The sequence below is a fragment of the Megascapheus bottae genome, chromosome 21, assembly GCF_031878675.1.
Source record: "Megascapheus bottae isolate mThoBot1 chromosome 21, mThoBot2.hap1, whole genome shotgun sequence".
NCBI classification, from domain to species: Eukaryota; Metazoa; Chordata; class Mammalia; order Rodentia; family Geomyidae; genus Megascapheus; species Megascapheus bottae.
This window is the reverse complement of record NC_143529.1, coordinates 6,640,575-6,657,018: the sequence shown is the minus strand read 5'-3', so window position 1 is coordinate 6,657,018 and position 16,444 is coordinate 6,640,575. Positions and strand designations below refer to the sequence as shown.

Sequence of the window (16,444 nt, the reverse complement as noted above, 5' to 3'; positions counted from 1 at the left end):
AACAACCCCAAATTTAAAATGGGTAAAGCCTTGCAACCTTCTTCAATAGTTTTTGTTTTCCTTAATGCTTTACAATATGATTCTTAGTTAGGTGATAGTGGCTCTCTCCTATAATCCTAGCTACTCTGGTGACTCAGATCTGAGGATCAGGGTTTGAAGCCAGCCCAGACAGAAAAGTCTTAAGAGGCTTTTATCTCCAATAACGTTAAAAAAGAAAAAAAAGCTGGGTGTAGCTATGGCTAAAGTGGTAGAGCAGTAGCCTTGAAGAGAAAGGCTCACAGACAGCACCCAAGTTCCTCTGAGTTTCTGAGTTCAAGGCACTAGAAATAGGAGACACACACACACACACACACACACACACACACACACACACACACACTGTTTAAAGAACATGGCTCAAAGGTAGGAATAGAGTGCTCAGTACACATTTACTTGGTATTTACTTGGGTGTATTTAAAGAAAGACAAAATACATAGAAACTAATAGAAGCTCTTTAGGTGGATGGGGAAAAAAAGTTAAAAGTAAATATAGACCATAAATTCCTTTCTCTTTTGTTTTTGTTTTGAAGCTGAAGCTTAAATCCAGAGCCTTGAATTCTTAACCCTGAGTTGTATACTCTATCCTCTGATTCTTTCTATATAATGCAAATGCATTATTAATTAAAAACTTTAAAATATTTTTTATTTTGATGTCTCTAGGAGTTATAGCATGGTAAAAGCAATGCTCAATTTGCTTAGAATCATTTTTACTTGGTAATAAACCAGTGGAATCAAATCAGCAAGATTTACTGTTAATTCCAAATGATATGACCACATGGATGGATCCTGAGTACTGAAGTCTCTGACCCCAATCATTATGTAAGTAAATAATCAAATTCACTATACAACTATTTGCTTTGGGTAGAGAGGGCTCATTATTCTGTCATTAGTAATATGAAGTCTTTTTTACTGTCCTAGATACACAGAAATGTTTCTAAACCCGAATCCTCTTGATTATACTCAAAGCCCTTCTTTTGTTCAGTATCCTGGTCCTTTGCAACAAATGGGATTAAGTAAATTTCTCTACCTAGAGTTTCTGCATTCTCCTTTCACATCTCCACCTAGCTTCATAAGCTTCAGAGCTCAAGCATTTCCTTAGAAAAGCTTTGTTTCCAGTCTGGGAAAGTCAGAATCTCTTTTGTCAGCGTTGTGTATAATATCTGAGTGATGGGTCTCCCCCATTAGAAGAAACTCCTAAAGGCTGGGTAGAAAGGCATCTGTTTTTGCTCACCTCATCAGAGACTGGCCTTTTGGCACATGAAATTGAATGTTTGTTGAGTGAGTCAATCCATGTTCAGGAAACTGTGTGGGAGCAGAATGGGAAACCACAAGAGAAAATGAAAGCTATGAGACCATCTTTGCCTTCAGGTAGTTTATCAACTAGGGAGGTTACAAGAAATACTGGTCATTAGAAGGCATCGTGGTCATTGCTTTTATAAGTTACAAATAGATTTGCATGAGATTGAGAGATAACTACTAGAATTTAAAAAATACATATACTGGGACCAGGAGTTTGGCCTAGTGGTTAAACTGCTTGCCTAGCATGCATGAAGACCTGGGTTCGATTCCTCGGTACCACATACATAGAAAAAAGCTGGAAGTGGTGCTGAGGCTCAAGTGGTAGAGCTCTAGCCTTGAGAAAGTCCAAGGACAGTGCTCGGGCCCTGAGCTCAAGCCCAGGACTGGCAAAAAAAAAAAAAAATATTAAAAAAAAATACATATACTATTGATATAAAAAAAAAAAGAAACAGTATTTGAAAGTAGTTTTGAAAGAGTAGGGTGATATGCGTAAGAAAGGTAAAGATATTTATCATGGAATGGACTGATAGGAGAAAACTGAGGAAAGAGGTCTAGGGGCCTTCCAGCTGATACCAGATCTAGGAGGTGTTGTTAGGCTCTGTGGAAAGAGCCTTCATCACCAGTGTTTTGAAAAGAAACAGACTTTTAGTTGCCACCATTCAATTTTTTTCTATTAATATTGATGACAACAGTGCACATAATTGAAATTAGGCAGGAATAGTCAAAAGATGGAGAAGTCTTCGCAGTTCACTGAAGAGGAAATTAGCAGTTAGTGGAGCTTGTCTGAGTTTAGATTGTTTTAAGGCAGAAGTTAGTTTGAATTTTCTAGTATTTACTGAAAAGCTTGTTTGACTGGTTAAACCATCCTCCAGAACAATATTCTATGTCAAATTTTAGTAGGTGACCTACTCTCAGTCCAATGGGTGGAGGACTATATGTGCCACTAGCTGGGCAACTCTCCTATAACTGCTCAGAAACAAAATTCAAAGGATACATTAGGAAAAAAAAATTTATGCCAGTCACCAGTGAGATCTGATGACCATGGTTCAAAGCCAGCTGGGGCAGAAAAGTCCTTGTGTGACTCTTTATTTCCAATTAACCACTCAGAAAGCAATGCTGTGGCTCAAGTGGTAGTATGCTAAACTTGAGCACAAAGTGATTCAGGGATGGCATCTAGGCCCTGAGTTCAAGCCCACAACCAACAAAAAAAAATTTTTTTTGCATGCTTTAAAGGTTTAAGGAGTTTAGAATGCTAAAGTTTATATGTGCAGCTGGATGCTGATGGATCATATCAATAATCATTACCATTCAGGAAGCTGAGGATCACAGTTTAAAGTCAACTAGGACAGGAAAGTCTACGAGACTCTAATCTCCAATTACATGCCCCTCCCCAGCAGAAAAAAAATTAATAAAGCCTGAAGTGGAACTATGCCTCACATGACAGCGTACTACCCTTAAACAAAGATTTGTCAGTTCAATTTTGGCAAGGTGAAGTTATTTCTTTTTAAGCTAGATGATAAGCTGCAACACAACTAAAACAGAAAATGTTCTCCCTTGTGATCTCATTGGATATATTTGGTACGAAAGGATCAGCCAAAGACTTTATGCCAGGAGTACTTATCAAGCTACTAGTGTACGTCAGATGCTATTCCAAATCCTGTAACTTCATCCCTTCTGTGGTCATAGACTTCGTTTTCATCCCAACTGAGCCATCCTCCCAGAAAATGGATATCATTACTCATGGGTGAATGATCTCACAAAACAAAAGTGAGGATGACTCAGGCCAGTGCATCCTTCCAGAGAGAGAGAGAGAGAGAGAGAGAGAGAGAGAGAGAGAGAGAGAGAGAGAGAGAGAGAGAGAGAGAGAGAGAGAGGGAGAGAGGGAGAGAGAGGGCAAAGACAATGAGCAGAAAAGTTGTTTTGTCTTGGAATATTAAGGACCATAGAAGAAAAGGAAGAATAGAACAGGTGACAGTCCACTGCGAAGTCTTTTTCTATATGTCTACATTATTAAAAAGCTTGGCAACAATCCTAAACTTTGAAATGTTAGCACTAGGATGTGGATTTCAAGGAACAATAATTAGTGTGTGTGTGTGTGTGTGTGTGTGTGTCTGTGTCTGTGTCTGTGTCTGTGTGTGTTGCAAGAGATCTAATTCAAAGCCTTTCATCAGCATGCTAGGCAAGTGTTGTACCCAGACCTATTCTTCTTTTTTTTTTTTTTTTTTTTGGCCAGCTCAGGGCCTGAGCACTGTCCTTGGGCTTTCTCAAAGCTAGAGTTCTACCACTTGAGTCACAGCACCACTTCCAGCTTTTTTTCTATGTATGTGGTATGGAGGAATCAAACCCAGATCTTTGTGCATACTAGGCAAGCACTCTACCACCAGGCCAAACTCCTGGCCCCAGCCCCATAATTTTTTTAAGATAAACTGTTGTACGAGATGATATTTTTAACTTTTGTGTACAGAAATAGTATATAAAATCACTTTCATATGAACCAAATGCTGTGGCTCATGCCTGTAATCCCAGCTACTCAGGAGGCTGAGATCTGAGGATTGTCCTTGGAAGCCAGCCTGGGCAGGAAAGTCCATCAGACTCTCATCTCCAACTAACTCAGAAAACCAGAAGTGGCTCTGTGGCTCAAAATGGTAGAGTACAAGAAAGCTCAGGGAGAGCACCTCCTCCCTGAGTTCAAGCCCTAGCACCCACAAAAGAGAGAGAGAAGAAGAAGAAAGAATAATCACTTCCATGAATAAATATAATGAGAACTACAAATTTAAAAACCAGTCGAAATCTTTAAATCTGTTAAATATCTAATTCATTATTGCATAACTATTTCTGAAACAGATAGGTACTTTTGCAGATAATCCATGAAAGCAAAAATCAAAGCTTTCATAACAATGGATTTCTGCCAGAAGTTTCTTGTTAGGTATCTTTTAACAGAGAAAAAATTTAAGCACTTTCTGAACTTGAAGCATTAAAGAGCAGCTGTATCTCTATTCACTGAGAACAGCTTCCTTTATAATTTTATAAAGCATGCATTTCACTTTGCTTCGATACAAAGCTCACATTTGTTTTTCAGAGGTACACAAGGCTAGTAACTGAAGGAAAAAGTAACAATGGCACTTGTTGGATGGGCAAGGCACACAGACATTGACAAGGAAAAGAAACAATTCTTTGGAACTCAAAAGAAGGGAAAAAAGTTGGTATCATTGTGGAAGAAGAAAGGTATCCTTCCAACAAGTAACATTTTCCCATCTGGGAGCACAGGACACTACAGGGGTGAGGGAGAAGAAAGTACCAGAAGAGAGAACAATGACTATGGCCCCTACCAACAGAACCTCCATTCATATAGCAAATTAATCCACTTAAGGGACTTGCTTTACCTGTTGTTGGGAGGTAAATTCAGTCTCTTTCTCCTTCTCTGAATGAATGGAGAAGGCTGGCAGCTCACCCTCTGCCTCCCACCACAGGAATGTGTACTATCTAGAGAACTGTTTGGAAACTCAGGGTACTTAAAAGGAGCTGTATCAACAGGTTTTCCTTCTCTGTAACACTGGGCCAATTGTAAAAGTTGAATGAGAACCTTGAACAAGTTCAGCACTATCATAGGAATTCAAAACCAGTTCTAGCTAGGTTTGCCGCCCCCCTCCCGACTTTTTCTTTTCCAATAGAATTACAATTTCTATCCTTATCACTTAAGCTTTTTCTTTTTTGATGGAACCATCAAGCAGACAAAGGGTAATTTCCTGGCAGCCTATTTAAGCAAAGCTAGAAAGTAGGCTTTGGAATTTGGTTAGTTAGGATAGAGACCAGCAACCTCTCGGCCCTCCACCCCTCCCCCCCCAGAGCTGTTTGTCAAGAAAACTTGTTCTTCCAATATTACCAGCCCCAGGCTTTGACCTACATGGTAATTCTAAGGACAACACCCTTCAACAAAATATTTCTTCTCCCCCCCCCACTTCAACTTTGACTTTTATAATGTTCATTCTATCTTACAATAAAATTGCTTCCAGTAAGTGATGAGGTTAATGTGGTCAACAGCTTGGCCTGTCCAACTGGCTGGGTGAGTCACTCTGGACCCCCTCATTCACTTCTGATGAGGGGGTGGGCAGCCCCAGTAAAACGCCAGTCCTATGTAAACCGACTGCCTTGAAAATGGGAGCTAGCTGACAAGTCATTTATTTATTTATTGCCAGTCCTGGGGCTTGAACTCAGGGCCCACCCACTGTCCTGGGGCTTTCTCAAGGCTAGAGTTCTGCTACTTGAGCCACAGAGCCACTTCCAGGTTTTTTCTATGTACATGGTACTGAGGAATCAAACGCAGGTCTTTGTGCATGCTAGGCAAGCACTCTACCACTAGACCAAACTCCTGGCCCAAGTCATTTAATTTTAATGGTTAGTTCATTTTGATTTTAATTTGATTACCAGAACTTGGCTTGTAGTGTTTGTGCAGTAGTATCAAATAATAACGTGTGTGTGTGTGTGTGTGTGTGTGTGTGTGTGTGTGTAGTCTAGATTGGTCCCTAATTTGAAATCCTACTTAGCTTCAAAGTGCTGTTTACAGAAATGAACTACCATGCATGGTTTAAATCACCACTCTGCGTGTGTGTGTGTGTGTGTGTGTGTGTGTGTGTGTGTACTTGATTATGGTCTGGGTGCTGTCTATTCTTTTTTCTTTTTTCTCAAAGCTGGTGCTCTACCAGTTGATCTGTAGCTCTACTATGGGCTTTTTGGTAGTTAATTGGAGGTAAGAATCTCATGGGTTTTCCTGCCTAGGTTGGCTTAAAGACTTGATCCTCCAATCTCAGTCAGTGTACTTGGCTATATTGACTTCCTTTAAGAGAAATGATTTGCTATGAAGCTTCTCAAACGGCATATAGCTTGATCTTAACCGAAGATGAATATATTCTGGTTTCAACAATGAGAAGCATTAGAAAAGTATGGACTTCCATCATAATTTAACAAGCAGGAATACTATTAAAAATAAGCCAAAAATTTCTAAATGAACATGCAATAAAGGAAATCTTTAATGACAGAAAATGCAAATATCTGCAACAACAAAGACACTGTCCAAGTGCCTGTGGTTCATTTCTGCATTGCTAGCTATTTGACAGACAGAGATGGTGAAGGTACCTTGGATGGAGACCAGCCAGGGCAAAAAGTTTCCAAGGTCTCCACCTGAAGCAATACTGGCACATATCTGTCATCCTTGTTACACCAGGGGTTGAAATCAGGGAGATCAGGTCTAAGCCAACTTAGGCAAACTCAAGCAGTACAGTTGTTTGGTAAGCATGAAGTCCTGAATTCAAACCTCAATACCACAAAAAAAGAATAATTTTCCAATTACTATTTCGCAGGAGACCTACATATAAAGATTGAAATTTATAGATATATATGTGTGTGTGTGTGTATATATATATATAGTCTCATTAATTAATTTACTAATGTAACAGATTCTAAGGTTTATAAAATTGAACTTCATGGGATGGGAATGTGGCTTAGTGGTAGAGTGCTTGCCTAGCATTGCATGAAGCCCAGGGTTCAATTCCTCAGTACCGGATAAACAGAAAAAAATGGAAGTGTTACTGTGTCTTAAGTGATAGAACTCTATCCTTGAGCACAGAGAGGCTCAAGGACAGAACCCAGGCCCTGAGCTCAAGGCCCACGATCAGCAAAAAACAACTACAACAAAAATGGAACAATCTATAAAAACTTTTTGTTTGCCAGTCCTGGGGATTAAACTCAGTGCCTGAGTATTGTATTTTAACTTTGTGCTCTGTCACTTGAGCCAAAGCTCCACTTTTGGCTTTTTGGTGGTTAATTGAAAAATAAAAGTTTCACAGTCTTTCCTATTGGGGTTGGCTTGAAACTAGGATCCTCAGATCTCAGCCCCCTGAGGATAGAGGAGGGTAGGCCTGAGCCATCAGCAAGTGGCTGAAGTTTAGAACTTTAAGCATTTGAGGAAGCGAAATAAAGTTGTAACAACAACCAAAACAACTTAAGGGAAGTGGAAGACAAAGTAAAAACAGAAGAGTCTGAGGTGGAAATAAATACACGAAAGTGTGTTTTGTTAGTCTCCTTGCTGGGATTTTCAGTTTGGGATTCTTCATGAAGAATGCAAAAAGTAACATCAAGAATTCTCTTAGGAAAACTACTAGGTGAACCAAACTTGGCATTGAAATGTGATTTTACCACTTCTTACAGTTATGATGGAACTCTTCAAATAGTTTCCACGGGGCATGGAGGGTTTCCAAAAATGAAGTAAAGAAGTCTGTAATCATGTAAGCATTACTTAGTCACTGCACATAATCAGATATCTCTATAAAATGAGAATTATGAGTTTCAAGATTTTCATAATAACATACCTATGCATTTTTCTTTCCCTTCCTTTCATTTCCTCCTCCCTTCCTCTTCCCCCTTTCCCTCTACGTCTCTTATTCCTTTTTTCCTCTCCTCCCTCCCTTCTCCCTCTCCCTTTAATTTAGTCTTTCTAACTTGGAGCAATAGTGGGTTTTATCTTCCTTTGAGATCTGATACCAAAATAACAACAACAAAAAAAAAACTGGTATAAAGCAGGATTAAATGGGCAACAATGAATCCTCCATAGAATTGTACAGTCACAATTTCAGCAGGAAGATTGTGGGGAAAAAAAAACCTAAAGAATCAACAGTGGAGATATTAGAGGTAGCTTTACTTATAATAGGAAAACCAAAGTTTTTGTGACCAGGGAAAGAAAAGTAGTAAAATATTAAATGTAATAGAATACTGCATAACAAATTACTAAGATATAGAACAGTATGGATGAATCTCACTGACTTAATTTTGATTAAAACTTACATACATATAGCTTCAGGTATTATTTATATGAAATTCAATAGCAGGCAAAACATTTACCAGGGAAAAGCTATTAATTGGGAAGGTGCTTCAATTAACCATCTGGATTCAGAAAATCTATCAGATGTTTACTTAAGAATTTTATGCAGGTTGGGCTGGGAGTTTGGCCTAGAGGTAAGAATACTTGCCTCGCACGAAGACCTGGGTTCAATTCCTCAGTACCACATATATAGAAAGAAGCAGGAAATGGTGCTGCGGCAAGTGGTAGAGCTCTAGCCTTGAAAAAAATGCAAGGACAATGCTCAGGCCCTGAATTCAAGGCCCAGGACTGGCAAATGAAAGAAAGAAAGAAAGAAAGAAAGAAAGAAAGAAAGAAAGAAAGAAAGAAAGAAAGAAAGAAAGAAAGAAAGAGAAAGAAAGATTAATTTATGCAGATGTATCACTGGGTAAAGCTCATAGAGGCTTGGTATACTGTGTAAGGCAGTCTACAAATCTACAAAAAATCATTTATTTATTCATGGTAATACATAAAATGTGAAGTCAGCAAAAATGATTTAAAAAAATAAAACAGATACATAACGACAGTCCAAATTTAAAGGGTGAAGAAGCCAAAAGGAATTTCAATGAAGCTGGGTGTTGGTACTTCATATCTATAATCCTAGCCACTTAGGATGCTGAGATGTGAGGATGCAGGTTCAATACTAACCTGGGCAGGAAAATCTGTAAAGACTTTTATCATCAATTAACTACCACAATGACCAAAATAGCCTATCCTTGAGCACATAAAATGCCACTATGGGCTCAGAGTGTTAGTCTTGAGCACAAAAGCTCAGAGACAACACCTAGGCCCTGAGTTCAAGTCCTAAGATCAACATACACACACACACACACACACACACACACACACACACACACACACACACACACACACACACACGACGCTTACTGAATTACATTAGCTTCCAGGCAAATTAGTTAATACTTCTTTTAGTTTATTCCATACATAATAACAAAAGCAAGTATAACATGACATAATTGATTCCATATTAGTATGGAATCACATCAAAGAAAAGAGCATGGCATATACAGCATGCTCTGCTTTGCTCAAGATGACACCTAAAGGAAACAACTAAAATCTAATCAATAGTAAAATTATACTGGGAGCCAGTTCTTTATGCCATGAAATCCGAAAGCAGATAGGAAATATTCTTTCTTGGGCTTGTCTGTTATTTTATTTTAGTTTCTCAGATAAGAAAGAAGTTTGAATAAGATTTAAATTCTGAATGCTTTATCATTTTTTTGTTGAAAATTAGACTGAATTCAGTTTAAGTCAGTTTTAAGTTTAAACAGAAGCTGTTACTGAAAGAATTGTACCAGTGCCTATATTATTAAAGATTCATTGCAGTTAATGCTACAAAAATTTTAAGGTAGTCTGCTTTGTTGTTTATTTTCTCAACTAAGGCAATATGTGTGGCTGATACAGAGTAATCTGGAAGTTAAAATTACATCATGGAGTAAAAGTCTTCTTTTAGTAAGTGTGCCAAGGCTTTAGTAAATGAGCTTACTTGGTTTTCAGGGAGAAATTTTCATATTTTTTAGGTTTGTGGTAGTTGTATATTTGGTACAGAATTAGCTAGGATAAACTTGTGTGTGATCCTGAACTTACTCTTGGGTTTCAGTTCATCTTCATTCTATTAATTACAAATATTCCCTCCCTTCCTTCCTTCCTTCCTCCCTCTCTTCCTTCCTTCCTTCCTTCTTTCTTTCTTTCCCTCTTTCCCTCCCTCCCTTCCTTCCTTCCTCCCTCTCTTCCTTCCTTCCTTCCTTCCTTCCTTCCTTCCTTCCTTCCTTCCTTCTTTCTTTCTTTCTTTCCTTCCTTCTTTCCCTCCCTCCCTCCCTTCTTCCTCCCTCTCTTCCTTCCTTCCTCCCTTCCTCTTTCCCTCTTTCCTTCTTTTCTTTCTTCTTTCTTCCTAGCAAACATCTCTCTTCCATCATTTTGGATCCTACAACAAGCCTTTGTCTACATTGTATTTTATATCCCAATATAGTTTTACGTATAAATGTCCTCCCTGTTCCTGCTTTTCCATGGTCCCAACATCCTCTCCGTATTCATTAACATTTTGGGGATATGTGGCTTTATAAATCTTCATATTTCACCCTTTTGATTGGGAGATATTTCATTCAATATTTAAGTGTTGAGGTTTGGTGCCCTTTGGCTTTGAAAGGCCAATTCATTAGTACATCCTTTCCACTCTGACAGTAAAAGTTCGGGGAGAAAGGAAAAGTACATGTCTGTCATTAGTAGTTGTATTGATCCCTTTAAGAATAAAAATGCTGCACAAAAGAACAAAATAGTAAAAGAAAAGTTTGATCTAGGGCATTTACTTTGCTAACCATATCACATAGCAAATAAACAGAACTCACCTTTTAAAGGAACTTGACTAGATGACTTAGGATCTTCAGTTCATTTCAGTTCACTCCAACCCAGGCAAACAATTACTGAGGTGTCTTGGGTCCAGGGGCTGTGGAGACCACAAATAGGATAAAGCAAGTCCCTCCTCCCAAATTTGCATTCATTCAGACCAGCCTGGTGTTAGGCTTCCAAATACATGTCGTTCTTGAAAGATGCTTAATAACTACTGTCCCCAGCCAGCTAGGACCTCACATTCTTTTGTGTTTAAACCTTCAAGTAGTTCTTCAATCCCTAGGGTTGCCTAACCCTAAGGATTTTATATCCAACATCCATATTTAATATATTTTAATTCAGCCTTGTAATGATCTATAGATAAATGCAATCATGAGCTCATCTTCGCCTTAGGACTTACACAGGTCACAGGGATTAAACTGACATTTTTTACTACTTCCTGGCAATTCTAAGTCTGATTTCATACGTACCTGTCTTTCTGTGCTTGCATCCAAAAGTCTGGGAGTGAATGTGATTAAATGAATAAAGCAAAGTTTTTTGGGTTGATCCTTATACAACATCATGACTGTAATAAACTAGTAAAAACATACATTCTGGCATTCCTTATTATTTACATGGCCCTTCTCCAATATTTTGGTTTTCTTTCTGTGAATATCACCTTGAAATCTTGCAAATTCTGTATCACTTTCCATTAGCATGAATCACACCCTTACTTCGAGTATAATATATGTGCATAGTTTGCCTACTTTATTAATGATAGTCCAAAAAATACAACTTGCATTTGAAAATAAATGGTTTCTTTCATGTATTACTCCTTTCTCTTGGAAATGAAAATAGGAAAGAAGAGACTGGGAGAAAACTAATAATCTAAGGAGAAACCAAGGCTGAGATGATATGACCTGGAAGAAAGTCTCTCTCCTCTGTCTGTCTCTCTGTCTCTCTATCTCTCTGTCTCTCTATCTCTGTGTCTGTCTCTGTCTGTCTCTGTCTGTCTCTCTGTCTCTCTCTCTTCTGATCCTCTGGGGCTTGAAATCTGGGTCTGGCACTGTCTCTGAGTCTCTTTGTGTTCAGGGATAGCCCTCTACCACTTGAGCCACAGCACTACTTCCAGCATTTTCTGCATAGTTTATTGGAGATAACATTCTCACCAACTTTCCTTCCAGGCTGGCTTCAAACCACAATTCTTAGTGCCCATCTCTGAAGCCCTGGAGGGACTCTTAACTGAATGATATCAAACATCACCTTCTAACTCCAATAACAACATAACTAACCGAATCACAAGAAAGCACAGGGCCAGGTACTGGTGGCTCATGCCTTTCCCCCTAGATACTTCTGAAACTGAGATTTAAGGATCACTGTTTGAAGTCAGCCTAGCCAGGAAAGTCTGTGAGACTCTTATCTCTTATTACCCACTAAAAAGCTAGAAGTGGAGCTGTGGCTCAAATAGTAGAGTGGTAACCTTGAGAAAGCTCAAAGACAGTGCCCAGGACTGGAGTTCAAGCCCCAGGACTAGCAAAAAAAAGAGAAAAAAAACTAATAATGTATTATATATTCTAAACATTGTATATTTAACATTTTCAGCACAAAATATCAGTATGTGGATTCAATTAAATTGATCATGTCAGAATGTATATATAGATAGATAGAAAGATAATCACATATCTCATATAGACAATCATCAATTTGAAATACAAGAAAAAATTCTACCTATCAACCTCTATTAACAACCTATCAAAGACTTTCCTTCTCTATCTGTAATCGTCTCATTTAAATAATTGTCAAACTGTAGTCTATAATTATTTCTATATTCTTTTTTATTGTAATGTATAGAAGAGTTACAATTACATTCGCCAGATAGTAGATGCGTTACTTCTCACACATTGATACCCCTTCTCTTGTTTTTGTCCCCATTACCTTCCCCCTATCCCCTCCCAATCATCTTGTTTCCCCCTCCCCTTTCCTATTTCAAATAAGCAAATAAAAGTATATGCAATATACCAGGTAACAAAGTCAGATACAGTAACAATATGAGAGTAACCAAAGGACAACAAAAGAGAAGAGGAATAACATAGTACATAAAGAATAACAATCACACATCTTGTTTCCATATCCTGGAGATCCTTTCATTTAGCCTCATTGTAAATGATTTTATGTATCTAGGTTTTGAGTTATTGTAATCCTCTGGTAGGAGAGTCCTAGATGTGTACTAATTAATACAAATGAGGGAAACCATTGAGCCTATGTTCCTTTGGATCAGGCTTATTCCACTTAATATGATTTTTTCCAAGTCTTTCCATTTCCTTATGATTAGGATGATGTCATTCTTTCTTATGGCAGCATAGAATTCCATTGTGTATAAATACTACATCTTCTTGATCCATTCTTCTACTGAAGGGTATCTGGTTTGGTTCCATATCTTCATTATGGTAAATAGTGCTGCAATGAACATCATTGTGCTAGTGGCTTTAGTATGTCCTTGTTTCTGGATGTTTGGGTAAGTCATTTCTACATTTGTATTTCTCTATTAGGATCTGCTGCTTTTTCTTCTCTCTACTTAGAGCATTTATCTGAACTCATAATGTCTCTACAGGTTCATGTGTTAACCAATAGTCCCATGCTGGTTAAGTGATAAAGATACAGGAACCTTTAGAAGATGGGACATAATTGGAGAGACTGAGGTCTTGCCTTTGGAAGTTATGCAAGGCCCTGATTTGTTTTCTTCTCTCTGCTTCCTGTCCACCATGAGATGAGAGCCTCTTCTGCATTAAACTCCACCAGACATGGTCTTAGACTGCAGCACCAGGAGGGTAGGTAAGAGATTGTGAGCCCAGGGCAGCTTTTCCTCACTTAAGCTGTTCTTTCCAGTATTTTGGCCACATTCCATGAAAGTAACTAGTCTAACACCTTCCTTTTTTTTTTTTTTTTTTTTGCCAGTCCTGGGCTTGAGCTCAGGGCCTGAGCACTGTCCTTGGACTTTCTCAAGGCTAGAGCTCTACCACTTGAGCCTCAGCACCACTTCCGGCTTTTTTCTATGTGGTACCTAGGAATCAAACCCGGGTCTTCATGCATGCTAGGTAAGCACTTTAACCACTAGGCAAAACTCCCGGCCCCCTAATGAATGCTTTCTAAATCAGAATAAATTATATGATTTTACTCAGAATTCACTCCCTATTATGTAGAAAAGAAAAAAAGAAACATCTTTTTTGACATCTTCAATTTTATAGAGCATTATAGAAGTGTATTAGGAATACTCAGAGAAAAATAATTTCCATGTTAATAGTATTTTTTTCCTTAAAAAAAAAAAACTCAAATGAACACCTCTCACTTAATGCTTAGTGCTTGCTATAAGTTCTTACCAATGTAATGGACATAGTTTTGTGATGTTTAAATGCTTTCTGGCTAGCATAATCAAGAATAATTAGAATACCTGAAATAAAATTTTGAGCAAGTTTATGAGGTAAAAAGCAGCTTGTACTTGAGTTTCTCTTCAGCCATATCTACATGGCACATTGCATCATAAAAAGTGCAAAGGATCAATGGATCCTTGGATTGTTTGTGTTTGAATCACAGACTAAGTTATAGACTAAGTTGCCTTGATTCTGTTGCTTGTACTTTTGGGATGGGTCAGGGAGTGAGAGACAAGAAGGTAAACTAATAATTGTACCATATGTCTCTATATCCTTTTCTGTAATTTTATGGTCTCTTTCCTCAGCAAGTTGAGCTACAAAGTCATCACCAACAAGCCAAAGGAATAAAAGCACATCCTTGTTCTTCTGTGTGAAAGGTTATTGTGTCAGGTAGGTTTTCAGTTGTAGGACTTCACTGAAAAGCAAAATATCCTACTTTATCTGGGTCTTGTTATGAAGAATTACATTTAGATTTTTCATTTTTTAAATCAATATATTTGTCTTCTCTATCATCCATGTATGGAGAATTAAAAGGTTAGAGATTTATGATACAGTTCAATGGTGGAATGCTTCTCTGTTGGGACCTAGTCTTAAATCACAGTAATACACATACATACACACATACATACACACACACACACACACACACACACACACACACACACACACAGAAAATCAAAGATGACAGACAACAAGAAAACCAAGCAAACACAGAAAGAAATTGTATATATTTAAATGCTATGTAAATGTATGTATATTTACACATATACCATAGATAACTGCCATAATCGCCTACCTAGGGAGCAGATATGTAGTACATATATACACATAATTGGTTATGAAAAAATTGTTTTGCTGTTGCTCATTTCCAGATGATTATATTCAGTGAGACTTTCTTTTACTTAAAGCCAAGGAGGGGCTGCCTATGGATGTTCCCAAACTGCCTGCTAAGACATATGGCAGTTTCAAAACAGCAAAGAACACTTCTATTAGAAGTTAAAACTGAAGCTGGGAGTTTGGCCTAGTGGTAGAGTGCTTGCCTAGCATGCATGAAGACCCATGTTCGATTCCTTGGTACCACATGCATAGAAAAAAGCTGGAAGTGGTGCTGAGGCTAAAGTGGTAGAGCTCTAACCTTGAGAAAGTCCAAGGACAGTGCTCAGGCCCTGAGTTCAAGCCTCACAACTGGCAAAAACAAAATAAAACAGAGTGGGAAAATAATTCCACTGGAGTCCCACTGCAATTAAATGCTATAGTACAAACCAAAAAGCTCTCTAGCTTGGAACACAAAGCTGAGCTGCAAATCCCCACATGCCTTGCTGAGAATGTAAAGCCAGTGGCCTAAGGCTGGCCACTGAGCACTAGAGCATTCTTTGCCCATACTAAGGTGAGTGAGCACCATAAGCAAAGCAAATGCAATAAGGTGATGGAAAGGGCAGCTGCCCAGGATGAGGTGGAGATGGAAAGACTCAACTGGCTCAAGAATTTGTCATTGTATTTACATTTTATGTTTACAGACCATTATCACTACATTCAAAGTAAAGTCAATCAAATATTCAAGAGTGAGTGCATTATTTGGGGTTAGGTAGACTTGGGATCAAGTCTTGATATTGCAGATTTTTTTATATTAGTTATATAACCTGCATACACACCTGACCTTCAAATCTCAGCTTCCCTATGTGTAAAATAGAATAATCATCAGGCCCATGTCATACAGCCCCTTGTTGTGCAGGTCAGATGACATAATGTATGTAAAAGAAACACTTAGCACAGTAACCTCCTTGGGGGTTAGCTAAGCATCTCAGAGCTTCATCTGCCCAGCCTCTCCCATCTGGAAGATGACAGGAGAAAAGCCAGTGTGGGATGGGAAATCAGATACATTGCATCTCCTGAACAAGGGTTGTGGTACATTCTGTCTTCTTGTTATCTGAAGATGTCTTCATGCTCTCCATCCCTGTCCTGGCTAGAGGTTGCTAAAGATGCCCTTTCACTTGACAAATGCTTAATAAGTGCTGCTTTTGTGTGTAGTTATCTGTTGAGAATACATTAGTGACCACTTCACAGAGCTTGCTAAAAGAAAGTTCATGTGCACAACTAGGAAAAAAAAACCCTACAAAAATCTGCAGTAATTTTCACTGTTTTTTTTTTCTGTCATAATGAGGATTGAACCCAAGGCCCCATGCATTCTAGACAAGTACAGAAACACTTGATCTCTACCGTTAGTCCTTAATTGCTATTTTTCAAAAGAAAATAAAGCCCCAGAGTTCCATTGTGAGGGAGTAGTCAAGGGAAGACCCATGAAAAAGGAAAATTTAAGTGAAGGCACCCAGATTGTGATAACTTCCTATAGTCACTGCTATTACTCTCCAGAAGTTGTATTCAGAGACACTCAGAACTCTCACAACTGTGGCCAATGCTTAGTCCCCATGCACACTTACATA

At 38.4% G+C, this 16,444-nt stretch overlaps 1 protein-coding gene across 2 annotated transcripts in view; it reads right to left on the bottom strand.

The window, feature by feature from the left end:
* The window catches only part of Slc39a10 (solute carrier family 39 member 10), a 114,491-nt gene that overhangs the window by 73,032 nt on the left and 25,015 nt on the right, over positions 1 to 16,444 (bottom strand). The window contains exon 2 of one of the 2 annotated variants that reach the window (XM_090354516.1): positions 10,596 to 10,693. The gene's annotated coding sequence lies outside the window, so the exon portion shown is untranslated. Of the gene's footprint in view, positions 1 to 4,720; positions 4,773 to 10,595; positions 10,694 to 16,444 lie in introns of those variants that run through there. The other variant, XM_090354518.1, reaches the window with a different exon arrangement.